At 42.7% G+C, this 14,219-nt stretch overlaps 1 long non-coding RNA gene across 4 annotated transcripts in view; it reads right to left on the bottom strand.

The window, feature by feature from the left end:
- Positions 1-272: 272 nt before the first annotated feature.
- LOC149127985 (uncharacterized) overlaps positions 273-14,219 on the bottom strand; it is a 37,256-nt gene continuing 23,309 nt past the window's right edge. Inside the window, exons 2-4 of one of the 4 annotated variants that reach the window (XR_016230166.1) lie at positions 12,733-12,856; positions 2,644-2,763; positions 273-1,436 (exon numbers count right to left, since the gene is read on the bottom strand). This is a non-coding gene — a long non-coding RNA (uncharacterized LOC149127985). Of the gene's footprint in view, positions 1,437-2,643; positions 2,764-9,747; positions 9,985-10,436; positions 10,593-12,732; positions 12,857-14,219 lie in introns of those variants that run through there. The other 3 variants (XR_016230169.1, XR_016230167.1, XR_016230168.1) reach the window with 3 other exon arrangements.

The raw sequence follows: 14,219 nt of genomic DNA, 5'->3' as shown, positions 1-14,219 counted from the left end.
AGGTTTGATATGATTTAGAATCAAGCGGTCATACATTTAAGAACAAATTGTGAGCAGGTACATTTGAAGCCCCTGTACTTTGTATGCAATCTTTAAATCCTCGTAATTTATATTCACTTCACTCCTAATTTATTCGGTGGTTAACCACGTGTTTTTATTCCTCAGTAAACTTAACAAAAACTACCGATTAGTATAAACAAATAATAGGAATATTAGAAAATATTTGAAATATTGAAATGTATTTGAGATATTGTAAAATGTTCTTGAAAAGTGCTTTGTTTATAAGTTGTCATTTGGAGGGTACTGTGGCTTAATAGATTAAGCCTCTGCCTGCAGTGCTGGAATCCCATACTTGTGTCCAGGCTGTTCCTCTTCTGATCCAGCTCTGTGCTATGGCCTGGGAAAGCAATGGAAGATGATCCAGGTCCTCAGGCCCCTGCACGCAGGTGGGAGACCCGGAGGAAGCTCCTGGCTCCTGGCTTCAGATCAGCCCAGCTTCAGCTGTAGTGTCCATACTGGGGAGTGAAGCAGTAAATGGAAGTAAATCTGTGTATGTGTGTGTCTCTCTGTCTGTAACTCTGCCTCTCCAATAAATAAATCTTTTTAAAAAAAAAAAAGTTGCATTTTTATGTCTTTAAGCCAAGATGTATGGACACAATGAAAATTTTTATCCTTATTTGTGACTCTCTAAGGTGGTCTTCATGTGGTGGAAGCGAGCTAGCTGCAAACACTAGAATTTACATCCTTAACTCATAGGAATGAAATACTGTCCCTAATGAGAGGGCGGAAGAAGCTGCTTGCCAATGACATAGTTTGACAGGAGACATGGACCACCATGGAAATAAGATCACGAGGCCTGGGAAAACTCGAATTTCCCTGAGACCCCAGCTGAGGGACAGAACCCTTGGCCAGTGGACCGGGGCCACCATTACATACATACAGGAGCCCCCATCCCCTGGAGTCCAGTGTGAATGGCGCCCCCTAGAACACAGTACAGGAACCACTTCGCACACATGTAACTGTTGTCCCAGGGATGTCCCTGCTACTCTCTCCTCTGATCACAGTCTCTGATCTAAAAATAGCCCAGGAAGAGGATTGTTTTGATCCTTCCCATACTCAGAGCATAAAGTGGCAGCTACCCCCAGACAGTGGAAACTCTTAATTTTTCTACATGCACCTGCCCCACACCAGGTGACAGGGCGGCTGCCTCATGGATGCTCCTTTGCAGGATGGAGCCAGGAAGTCACTGGGAAGATTCACAAGCATGATGGGCGCTGTAGTTGAATCATGCGGTGCAGCACCCGACTCAAAGCCTTCAGTCACACATCTCAAAAGTCTGAACTAGCTTGGCACCAGATTCAGACTAGGGACTTCCTGAGAGCTGGCTGACATCAGCGGTCAACACCAAGGACTTGTCCGCAGCATATGGCAACTTCCTAAAAAAGAGAGAAGTACACTTGATGTCTATGTGACTGCTTGCTTTTTTCCTCTGTATATCACCATCATCCTCATTACCATCCTAGTGTTCTGGATGCTTCGCTCACATTTGTTTTGACCGCATGCTGGCTCTGGGTGCCTTTCCACCTCAAATCTCACACCCTCCCACTTCGTCTCAACCACTGCCATGGTAATCAGCTCCTCGAAGACTGTAAGCATTTCTGCACTGGTGCCATGGCCAAGGACTTCACGATCGTTCCTTGAAACTCTGACCTCCTGCCCCCAGGCCCCTCTGGCACTGCAGAATCCTGCTCAGCACTCCTGCATGTGCAAATGAGCAGTTGCAAGCACATCACCCCCCTGGAATAAAAGGCAAGCAGTTCTGAAGCCAGCCTTATGAGGTCTGGAGACTGAGCAGCCCAGCCATGCACTGTGAGCACCTCAGCTAGGTGAGTTGGTGTTACAGACTATTTGCATCACCCCAAATTCCTATGGCGAAGCCTTAACTCCCATTGTGATCGAATTTGCAGATAAAGTCTTAATAGAATTACAGCAGCACCTCCCCCCAACCCATCCAGTTTCACTCCCTGTGGTTTCACTTACCTGTGATCAACCACAGTATGAAAATATTACATAGGAAATTACAGAAATAAATAATTCATAAGTTTTAAATTGCTTACTGCTCTGAGACACATCAAGAAATCTGACTCCATCCTACTCCAACCTGCTCAGGCCAGGAATCACCGAGCATATCTGTGCTGGAAACACCACCCACCCATTAGTCACTTGGCAGCTGTCTCAATTGTCGGACATGTGTATCATGGTACCACAGTGCTTGTGTTAAATAACCCTTATTTTACTTAATAATGGCCCCAAATCCCAAGCATAGTGATGCCAAAGAGGTATCAGGATGTAACGCAAGGAAAGATTGAACAGCTCTGGTGCCGTGTGGTCATCCTGCCGGGCATACAGGAAAAATTAGAGTATATATAGTATTTGGTACCATTTATGATTCCAGAAGTCTGGGGAACTTGGAATGCACCCCTCACATAGGAGGGGACTGTTGTAATTCAATTTAAATTAAGTCCTAGGGGATGGGATTAGTGTCCTTATAAAAAAAAAAAAGAGCCAGAGAGTGAGCTCGTAGTGTTTCTGCCTTTCTCTCTCCCTCCCTCTGTGACTCCCTCCCTCCAACCCTCCACCCACCTGTGCACAAAGAAGTCATGCGAGGACACAGTGAGAAGGCAGCTGTCCACAGCCAGGAGGAGAGCCCTCACCAGAAACCAGCACTGACAGCATCTTGGTTTTCGATTTCCAGCCTCCCAACTGTAAGAAATAAACTGCTGTTTGAGTCACCCAATCATTTGTACTTTGTATGGTTGCCCTAGGAAACTAATATAGTTGGTAAAAGGGCATCCCTGGAAATGAAATGTTCAGAATAAAATACTGGAGTGGGATAACTGACCATTCAGATGGCAATAAAGCTGCCATTGCTGGAGATAAGTGGGTGTTATGCAATTGGTCCCTGGGAGTCCTGTCTGTGATTGATTGGGATGAGAGACAGGTGGAAGGTGAAGCCTCAGGTGAGTGATAGTGATGGTCCTTAAATGCTACAGGGACAACAGTAACTATAAATATTGTGGAGGGGCATGGGTTTTGCTCATTGCTTTGGAAATCTTGAAAAAAGGTAACCACCCATGTTATCACGATTTATCAAAACCTAGGGCATGGACAGCTCAAAGGGTTTAACCCAATGGAAATCAGGGACTTCAGTGAATAATATTGAGCCAGTATCCACACATCAGTGGTAACAAGGGCACCCCACCAAGGCAAATGAAAGAAAAAGACAGCTCTACATGGGGGACGGGAAGGGCAGGGGCAGATGGGAACTCTCTGTCCTTCTCTTTTAGTTTTCCTGTAAATGTAAAATTGCCCTAAATGAATATGAATATGAGGAAGTTAAAAGTCCAGGTTTAGGGGGCAGATGCGTGAGAGATCAGCCAAGCCACACCTCAAGGCAGACTCCTGAAAATGACAGTCAAGTTCTAAGGAGGCATTGTGCAGCCCGAGCAGGCCTCTCATGCTGAAGCACAAGTATGCATGGACTCCCTGTGGGGAGGGACGTAGGTGTAGTGGGTGAGCCTGAGAATCCCAGAGCCTAGGTGCTCTGCAGCGCCCTGCTCCTCAGTGTCCAAGAGCAGCCTGCGCACCTGCAGACCTCCAGAGCTCCCTAAGGGAGTGCCTCTCAGACTAGGAAGCAGCTCCTTCCTCAGGTCTGCCCCCATCCTACCTCTCCTTGCTTCAGCAGGCCCTGTGTGCCTGGAACAACTTGATGTGCCTGAAAACAACTCACTCCTTAGAAGAATCTCGGGTCCTGAGTAATCCAGGGTTCCTAATCCACAGACTCAGCCAACTATGTATGCAAAATAATTTCTAAAAATTAATACGACTGGTGGCCGGTGCTGTGGCTAAGCCTCTGCCATGGCATCAGCATCCCATATGGGCTTGGGTTTGTGTCCCAAGGGCTCTCTTCCAATCCAGCTCTCTGCTATGGCCTGGGAAAGCAGTGCTCGGGTCCCTGCACCTACATGGGTGACCCAGAAGAAGCTCTTGACTCCTGGTTTCAAGTCGGCCCAGCTCTGGCTGTTGCAGCGATTTGGGGAGTGAACCAGCAGACGGAAGATCTCTCTTTGTGTCTCTCCCTCTCTCTATCTGTAACTCTACCTCTCAGATAAATAAATAAATATTTAAAAGTGTATGTATACCATCTGAACTGAACATGTGCAGACTACTTTTGTTCTTAACATTATTCTCTTAATGATTCAGTAAAATAAGTATTTACAAGGCATTTACATTGCATGATGCATTGTAAGCCATTTCAAGATGAGTTAATGTACTGAGAGGATATTTGTAAGCCACATGCAAATTCCACACCATTCTATATAAGGTACTTAAGCATTCCATCACAGATATTGGTATCCATGGGAGGTCCTGGAACCAATATTTCAAGGATTCTTGTGGACAACTATGTGGGCCAGGAGAGACCGTAATGCCCACAACACAGTAAGTAGAATATCAGGCAAGATTGGGGAAGGGTTATGGATACGGGCAAGCATTTGTGTATTCTCGGGCCTGCTTTGGATAGCCCCTTGCACTCAGGTAATACTGTAGCCTCCAGCAAAAGAAAGGAACATGTCATGGAGATTAAGCAAAGTTGGAAGACTCAAGGAGCTGAGAATATCAGAAGTGACTTAGTACAGTCAAGAGTCTGGTGCCACACGTGGTGTCTTCACCTGACAGATCAAGCCCCAGATGCTACAGTGATCTTAGTGGTCTTAGCTGTCCTGCTTCACTTCCCCACCCTCTCACTCCTGCTGTCTGGAATCTCTTTCCCATGTAAGTGACTCAAACAGGACCCTTCTTGCACATACAGCCTTGGAGAGCATCAAGGCTACCACAGATTCTATCATCATCTTGCAGACGAAGTAACTGTGACTCCTTTGATCAAAGGAACACAGCTAGTGAGTGGAGTTAAGCAGGTCTTGAACTCAGACAACCTGATTCTCAAGTCTATACTTTTCACCATCATGCTTAGTCAGTCAAACAAGACAGGACAAGTTGGAGAAGTGTAGACTTCATTTCGGGAAACCTTAACCCAGTCTTGAAACAGCATTATCAATCACTCCACTTTAAATGAAGTGTGCCAGAAATTGAAAACCTTCAGGTAATTATGATCAGTTAGGGCTTGTGTTAAATCATCCCAACAATCCCTTCAAGTCTTCTTTTCTCTGTCACTCTTGATGCTGTTTCTCCCACCTCTCTGATAGTTTACCTTATAATTGAAGGTTGGAACTTGAAATCAGCTTTGAGAAAGTGCCTTTCATAGAAGTAGAGCCAGTATCTTGGAGAAAGTGGACCTCTGTGGGTGGAACCAAGTATCTATGAGGTTATTTGTTGATCAAAACCAAGCCCTAGGACCAAAGAATAATTAGCTGATTTTTTTTTTCATTTATTCCCCTTTGAAATTTTTCCCTTTTTATATATTTTTAAATATTTGTTTATTTGTTTGAAAGGCACTTAACCCTGATGGATTAAGATGGCAGAGTAGGGAGGGAGCTTACTGCTCTAGTCCAGGAGAAGATAGCTTTTAAAAAGTGGAGAGAGTGAAGTCTCAGGGAAAAGTTAGGAAGAAAATAGCAGAGGAAACTCCATGCAAATTAGAGGGACACATGAAACACATTTCACCAACAATATGCACATAGACTGAAAGTGAAAGGATAGAAAAAGATATTTTATGCTAACAGAAACCAAAATAAATCTGGAGTAGCCACCCTAATATCAGACAAAATAGACTTTAACACAAAAACTCTTAAAAGAGATAAAGAAGGTCACTATGTAAGATTAAGGGATCAATTCAACAGGAAGATTAACTATTATAAACGTATATTCACCTAATTACAGAGCATCTTACTATTTAAAAGAAATGTTAAGGTATCTAAAGGGATACATAGACTCCAATACAATAGTAGCGAGGGACTTCAATGCCCACTTTCAGTAATGGACAGATCAACAAGACAGAAAATCAGCAAGGAAACAAGTTATTTGACACTATAGGCCAAATAGACCTAACAGATATCTACAGAACATTACATCCTACAGTTGCAGAATACACATTCTTCTCAGCAGTGCATGGAACTTTATCTAGGATTGACCACATGCTAGTCCATAAAGCAAGTCTCAGCAAATTCAAAACAATCTAAATCATATCATGCATTTTCTCAGACCATAAAGCAATGGAGCTGTAAATCAGCAACTCAGGAATCTCTAGAACATATGAAAATACATGGAGACTGAACAACATGCTACTGAATGAAGAAATCATTGAAGAAATCAAAAGAGAAATCAAAAAATTTCCAGAAACAAATGAAGATGACAATACAACATATCAAAACCTATGGAATACAACAAAAGCAGTGTTAGGAAAGTTTATAGTAATTGGTGCCTACACTAAGAATAGGATGCTGCTTGTGGGTTTGTCACAAATTGCCTAATTGTGTTAAAGAATGTTCCTTCTATACCCAACTTGCTTAGAGTTTTCATCATGAAAGGGTGTTGTATTTTATCAAATGCTTTCTCTGCATCTATTGAGATAACCACATGGTTTTTCTTCTGCAGTTTGTTAATGTGATGTATCTCATCAATTGATTTGCAAATGTTGAAAGATCCATGCATACCAGCGATAAAGCCAACTTGGTTCAGGTGAATGATCTTTCTGATGTGTTGTTGGATTTGGTTGGCTAGAATTTTATTAAGGATTTTGTGTCTATGTTCATCAGAGAAATTGGTCTGTAGTTCTCTTTCTCTGCTGCATCTTTTTCAGGTTTAGGAATTAAGGTGATGCTGGCTTCATAGAAAGAATTTGGGAGGATTCACTCCCTTTCAATTGTTTTGGATAGCTTGAGAAGAATTAGAGTTAGTTCTTTAAATGTCTGGTAGAATTCAACAGTGAAGTCATCTAGTCCAGGGCTTTTCTTTGTTAGAATGGTCTTTATTACTGATTCAATTTCTATCTTGGTTACGGGTCTATTTAGGTTTTCTGTGTCTTCATGGCTCAATTTAGGTGAGTTGTATGTGTCCAGGAATCTATCCATTTCTTTTAAGTTTCTCATTTTGTTGGCATACAGCTCTTTGTAGTAATTTCTGATGAATTTTTTATATCTGTGATGTCTGTTGTTACATTTCCTTTTTCATCTCTGAATTTATTAATTGAGATCTTTTTCTCCTTTTTTTGGTTGGTTGGGCCAATAGTGTGTGAATTTTGCATATTTTTTCAAAAAACCAGCTCTTCATTTTACTGATATTTTGTGTTATCTTTTTGGTTTCAATTTTGTTTATTTATTCTATAATTTTAATTGTTTCTTTTCTCCAACTAGTTTTGGGTTTGGTTTGCTGTTGTTTTTCTAGAGATGCATTGATAGCTCATTTATCTGGTGCCTTTCCAATTTCTTGATGTAGGCACTAATTGCTATAAACTTGAATTGTGAAAAGTTGGAAGCATTCCCACTGAGATCCAGAACTATTCAATATAGTCCTGGAAGTTTTAGCCAGAGTCATTAGGCAAGAAAAAAGAAATCAAAGGGATACAAATTGACAAGGAAGAAGTCAAGCTATCCCTATTTCCAGATGACATGATTCTACATGTAGGGGATTCAAAAGATCCCACTGACAGACTACTGGAATTCATAGAAGAGTTGATATAAAATCAATACACAAAATTCAACAACCTTATTATACACAGACAATGCCAGAGCTGAGAAAGAACTTCTAATATCAATCCTATTTACAACAGCTACTAAAAAATCAAATACCTTGGAATAAATTTAACCAAGGATGTCAAAGATCTCTATGATGAGAATTATAAAACATTAAAGAAAGAAATAGAAGATACAAAAAATGGAGAAATCTTTCATATTCATGGATTGGAAGAATCAATATCATCAAAATGTCCATACTTCCAAAAGCAATTTACAGATTAAATGAAATACCAATCAAAATACCAAGGAAATTCTTCTCAGATACAGAAAAAATGATGTTGAAATTCATATGGAGGGACCAGTGCTATGACTCAGCGGGTTAACGCCTTGGCCTGAAGCACCAGCATCCCATATGGGCACCGGTTCTAGTTTTGGCTGCTCCTCTTCTGATCCAGCTCTCTGCTATGGCCTGGGAGGGCAGTAGAGGATGGCTCAAGTCCTTGGGCCCCTGAACCCACATGGCTCCTGGCTTCAGGTCGGCACAGCTCTGACCATTGCAGCCAATTGGGAAGTGAACTATCAGATGGAAGACCTCTCTCTGCCTCTCCTCTCTCTGTGTAACTCTGACTTTCACATAAATAAATAAATCTTAAAAAAAAGAAATTCATATGGAAAGACAGGAGACCTTGAATAGCTAAAGCAATCTTATACAACAAAAACAAAGCTGGAAGCATCACAATACCAGATTTCAAGACATACTACAGGGCAGTTATAATCAAAACAGCCTGGTCCTGGTACAAACACAGATGGATAGGCCAATGGAACAGAATAGAAACTTCAGAAATCAATCCAAGCATCTACAACCAACTTATATTTGAACAAGGAGCTAAAATCAACCCCTGGAGCAAGGACAGTCTCTTCAACAAATAGTGCTGGGAAAACTTGATTTCCACCTGCAGAAATATGAAGCAGGACCCCTACCTCACACCTTACACAAAAATCCATTCAAAATGGGTTAAAGACCTAAATCTACAACCTGGCACCATCAAATTATTAGAGAACATTGGGGAAACCCTGCAAGAAATCAGCATATGCAAAGACTTCTTGGAAAAGACCCCAGAGGCACAAGCAATCAAAGCCAAAATTTGCAAATTGGATTACATCAAATTGAGAAGCTTCTGTACTGCAAAAGCAACACTCAGGAAAGTGAAGGGGCAACCGAGAGAATGAGAGAAATTATTTGCAAACAATTCAATTGATAAAGAATTAATAACCAGAATATCTAAGAGATCAAGAAACTTAACAACAACAAAACAAATAACCCAGTGAAGAAATGGGCAAAGGATTTAAACAGACATTTTTCAAAAGAAGAAATCCAAATGGCCAAAAGACACATGAAAAAATGTTCAGGACCACTAGCCATCAGGGAAATGCAAATCAAAATCGCAATGAGGTTTGCACACCCAGTTCTCTAGTTAACTCATATTCATATTTCAAGACAAAGTTTTATCATTAATTACAATTCAAAGTCTTGGATAGGCATCATGACACAGCAGGTTAATCCTCTACTTGGGATGCCCTCATCCCATATTGGAGTGCCAATTCAAGGTATAGCTCCTCTGTTTCCAATCCAACTTCCTGCTAACGTGACGGGGAAGGCAGCAAATGATGGCCCAAGTACTTGGGTCTGTGCCAGCCACAAGGAAGACCAAGAAGGAGTTCCTGGCTCCTGGCTTCAGATTGGCCCAGCCCCTACTGTTGTAGTCCCTTGGGGAGTGAAACAACTGATGGATGATTCTTTTTCTCTGTCTCTGCCTCTCTCTTGTCACTCTAACTTTCAAGTAAATAAAATAAATCTTTAACAGAAAATGGTGGAGGGGAAAAGAAGATGGAAAACTCAAGGAATGGGTTCTCCAGAGAGCCTCCAGAATGAATGCAGCCTCCCAACACCTGGCTGTCAGTCCTCTGAGACTCCTTGCAGACTGTGACCATCTGAACTGCAAGATAGTAGATTCTTATTGTTTTCTCTTTTACTTTTAAGATTTTATTTATTTATTTGAGAAGCAGATTTACAGAGAGAGGGTGAGAGAGAGAGAGAGAGAGAGAGAGAGAGAGATCTCCCATCCACTGGTTCACTCCACCAACGGCTGCACCTGCTGGAGCTGGACCAATCTGAAGCCAGGAGCCAGGAGATTCTTCAGGTCTCCCGTGTGGGTGCAGGAGCCCAAGCACTTGGACCATCCTCCACTGCTTTTCCAGGCTGTAGCAGAGAGCAGGATCGGAAATGGAGCAGCTGGAACACAAACCAGAACCCAAATGGGATGCCAGCTCCACAGACAGAGGTTTAACCTACCATACCACAATGTCAGCCCCCAATTCTTATTGTTTTCAGTTGTAAATGTTCTAAGAAATTCACATACACTTCTTTTCCACAAGAGATTGAGTTTCTCCACAGCCAAGACTGCTATGGCCATTCTATCCCTTGCAATTTGGCAAACAGTAGGAGTTCCAGAAATGTTGCTGAATTGAACTAAATCAACATAATTGTGCAGCTAATTGTTACTAGTTTCCCTGCATACCTCACTGTTAAATGTCAACAGAGCCTTACTGGGAGTAATAATGCATCTGCAGTATTCAGAGAATCATAATTGAAGTTTACTCAGCATTTACTTAAGTTGTAAATTGATAATCCTTGCATCTTTTTTAAATTTATTTTATTTATTTGAAAGAGTTACAGAGAGAGGTCTTCCATCCGCTGGTTCAATCCCCAGATGGCCGCAACAGCCAGAGCTGCGCCAATCCGAAGCCAGGAGCCAGGAGCTTCTTCTGGTTCCCCACATGGATACAAGGGTGCAAGGACTTGGGCCATCTTCTACTGTTTTCCCAGGCCATAGCAGAGAGCTGGATCAGAAGAGGAGCAGGCGGGACTAGAACCGGTGCCCTTATGGGACGCCGGCACTTTAGGCCAGGGCTTTAGCCGCTGCGCCACAGCACCAGCCCAAATCCCTGCATATTTTAAAGTCTATTATCTTTATATACACATCTTTCTGGGCCTTTAATGGTTGGTCTTTAGGAATTTTTGTCAGCTATTTGTTTATTTGAGAGGTAGAGAAATGAAAGGGGAGTTCCCAACTACTTGTTCGCTCCTCAAACACCCACAACATCCAAGCCAAACCCAGGAGCCAGCAACCCAAGTCTGTGGTCTCCCACATAGTGGCAAGGACCCAGATACCTCAGCCATCACCCACTGCTTGCCATGGTCAGCATTGTTGGGAAGCTGGAATTGGGAGTAAGAGCTGGAGATCAAACCAGGTACACCAATATAGGATGCAAGAACAGTGACAAGTGCCTTCACCACTAGACCAAATATTTGCCCTGGATTTGGGTGTTTTGAATTCACTATTCATTAGAAAAATCCCGATACATTGCCTGTTAACTACAAATACTATCCATTTCTAACTTAATCTAAAAAATCTCTTAAATAAGCTAACTGGCTAAATTCCTTAAAAAAATGTTTTGGTGTAGGTTATGATTCAGCCTTGAAGTTTCAGTGAAGTGGCACAATCTTCTCAAAGTTACAAACAAGTGAAAACAGTTTTATTGGTTATCACCAGATTTTCAAACAGGAACCAAGTTTCAGCTTCTCTAAAAATTAACCTGAGAACCTAAAAGCCAGGCTTTTTCACCAAAAAACCTTAAACTTCAGTTAAGCCATGTGAGAAAACTAAAGGAAGGGACAACAGACAATTTGGGATTTGCCAGAAGAGGAATTAAGAATCACAATAGTAATTAAAATTATATCCAAAGGAAGTTTTCCATTTCCACATTAATAATTATATCCCAAGAAAGCCAGGGAACTCATCACACAGTCACATTGTCACTACGCAATCATTTAGCTAACAAATCACTTAGACAATAAGCAATGATAGCACTGCTACTTCTTGGCCAATGTCTTCTGTACTGTGGGTGTTTATCTTTTGTCTAGTCCCTACCTCTCTCCTCCTTTGCCATTGTGTGTTTATTACCTTTCTCCTCACTCCTCACCCCACTCTCCTATTCACTGTTAAGGGGGCAAGAGGGGTTAAAAGGACCAAGAGATGCACTTTCATTAAAAGGAACCTTCACCAAGACTGAATAAGCCAAGAAGACCACAGGTCCTCACTAATTCCAACTCACCATCATAATCTGACACAGAGCCGGTGCTGCGGCTCACTAGGCTAATCCTCCGCCTTGCGGCGCCAGCACACCAGGTTCTAGTCCCGGTGGGGGTGCCGGATTCTGTCCCGGTTGCCCCTCTTCCAGGTCAGCTCTCTGCTGTGGCCAGGGAGTGCAGTGGAGGACGGCCCAAGTGCTTGGGCCCTGTACCCCATGGGAGACCAGGAGAAGTACCTGGCTCCTGCCATCGGATCAGCGCAGTGTGCCGGCTGCAGCGTGCCGGCCGCGGCAGCCATTGGAGGGTGAACCAACGGCAAAGGAAGACCTTTCTCTCTGTCTCTCTCTCTCACTGTCCACTCTGCCTGTCAAAAAAAAATCTGACACAGGGTCTGGGGCCACAGCATCGTGGATCCTGTTGCTGCGAGCTGAGTGATGTGTTCTCATTGCCCCTTTTCTCTCTTAAGAAGCTACTCTACAATAAGAGAAAAGTGCATGACAAATCAACGATATCATTCAAGGCACAGTGCAGGGTCAGCAAGCCTCTTGCAGAGTCAGGAAAAGATTCCTAGAAGATGACATTCAAGTTGAGAGCTAAAAGACGAGGAGGAGTTGGCAAAGCTGGGAGGGCATGGAAATAGAAAGAAGATGGGGACAGGAAACAGAAGAAAGGCAAGCAGCTAAATTAAAAGAACTGAAGCTGGACACATCAGTGAGGGCCAAATCTTCCCAGAGCTCTGTGGAGAGGTTCAGACTTTATCCTTCAGGAAGGATGTTGTACAGGGACACAACAGGCCTAGATGTGTTTTCAAATATTTACTCCAGAGGCAGGTGTTCAGCCTGGCAGTTAAGACACCAATTAAGATGCCCCCATCCCATATCAGTGTACCTGGGTACCAGAGTACTCCTTGAGAGCTTGTTTGGAGGTTCTAGCAGGGGAGCACAGCTACTTCACTGAAGACCGGTCCTCCTCTAGCTGGGAAGGGTGTCCTCTTCAACCAAGAGCACAGCTTCTGGAGGGGTGGACGTGGAGCAGAGAGGGAGGATCAGCCAGATCAGCCGAATCAACCCCAGCGATCAGTGGGGTGGCAGATGTTGCAGCCAGATCTCCTTCACAGCCTAGATCCAGCTCCTGTCTACAGCTTCTTGCTAATGCAGACCCTAGGAAGTAGCAGGTGATGGCTGAAATAATGGGATTCCTGTTACCCACATGAGCAACCTGGATTGAGTTCCAAGCTCCTAGCTCCTATCTGACCAAAATTCAGCCCTTTCAGTCTGTTGGGGAGTAAACCAGTGGATGAGAGCTCTCTCTTTCTCTCTCTCGCTCTTACTCTCGCTCTTGCTCTATTTCTCTCTCTCTCTCTTTATCTCTGTCTCTCTGACACTTCAATTTTAAAAAAATTTAAGGATGGCAAGCAGAGAAAAGAGTAAATTGAGAGAGAGAGAGATGGGTAATTAGTCCATAGCAAGAAGCCAGATGGATTAAATTATTCATTCAACAAATATCAAGTGAACATCTACATATGCTAGATAATGAAGCAATACAAACCAAAATGTGAAGCTCTTATGCAGTGCACATTTATAGAAAGAGATGAGCAGCCGTGGTCACATGAATATATCATCACAATTTAAGGTCAATGTTATGGAAGGAAAGGCGTAGACAGGAGAACTGCATGAATCTTCTGTGGGAGGAAACATGAACGATTTGAAGGGTAGACAAATTTGGAAACCACAATGCCTTAAAATAAAGGATGTCAAGGGATATTATGGAAGTTTGACTAAAATGTGATTGATTCATTGATTGTGGGGACTGACTATACTGATTGTACTGATTGATTGACAGGGATAGTGTAGGGCAACTGGAAAAAGAGGAAACTAGTGGAGGTATAGTGCAGAGTGATATAGTGCAGAGTGAAGCGATCACGTCAGATTTAGACATCTTGAACTTGAGATGCTACAGGCTATTCAAGGAGACAGGTTAATAAATAAGTGGATCTGAAGTTAAGTATCAAGTCTAGAAGCAAGGTCCACACTGAAGGTTGCAGATGTGGGATGTAAATGACACAGGTACTGTGAGGATGTATGAGAGTTCCCAGGAAAGGAGTATAAAGTGAATAATGTGATGGCCGTGAGGGATCAGGAGGAAATCTAATGTTGAAGAGATGAGGAGGAGGAAAATTGAAACCCTTGTCCCTCAAACAGGATCCTGACATTCTCAGCTTACAGCAGAAGGGCATGTAACCTAAATGGTCTTACCTGGAATTATGATACCTATGCATGAATCAATCTCTCTCAGATATTCCTGTGCTTCCTTATAGCTAAATGATAAACATACCAGATGGTTGACCAGATTTGGGATAAAATTGGTGGTCTCCA

This window comes from Oryctolagus cuniculus, chromosome 2, assembly GCF_051225735.1.
Source record: "Oryctolagus cuniculus isolate XC-2025 breed Fujian yellow rabbit chromosome 2, ASM5122573v1, whole genome shotgun sequence".
NCBI lineage: Eukaryota > Metazoa > Chordata > Mammalia > Lagomorpha > Leporidae > Oryctolagus > Oryctolagus cuniculus.
Note: the sequence above shows the minus strand (reverse complement) of the source record. Positions and strands in the feature narration are given on the sequence as shown.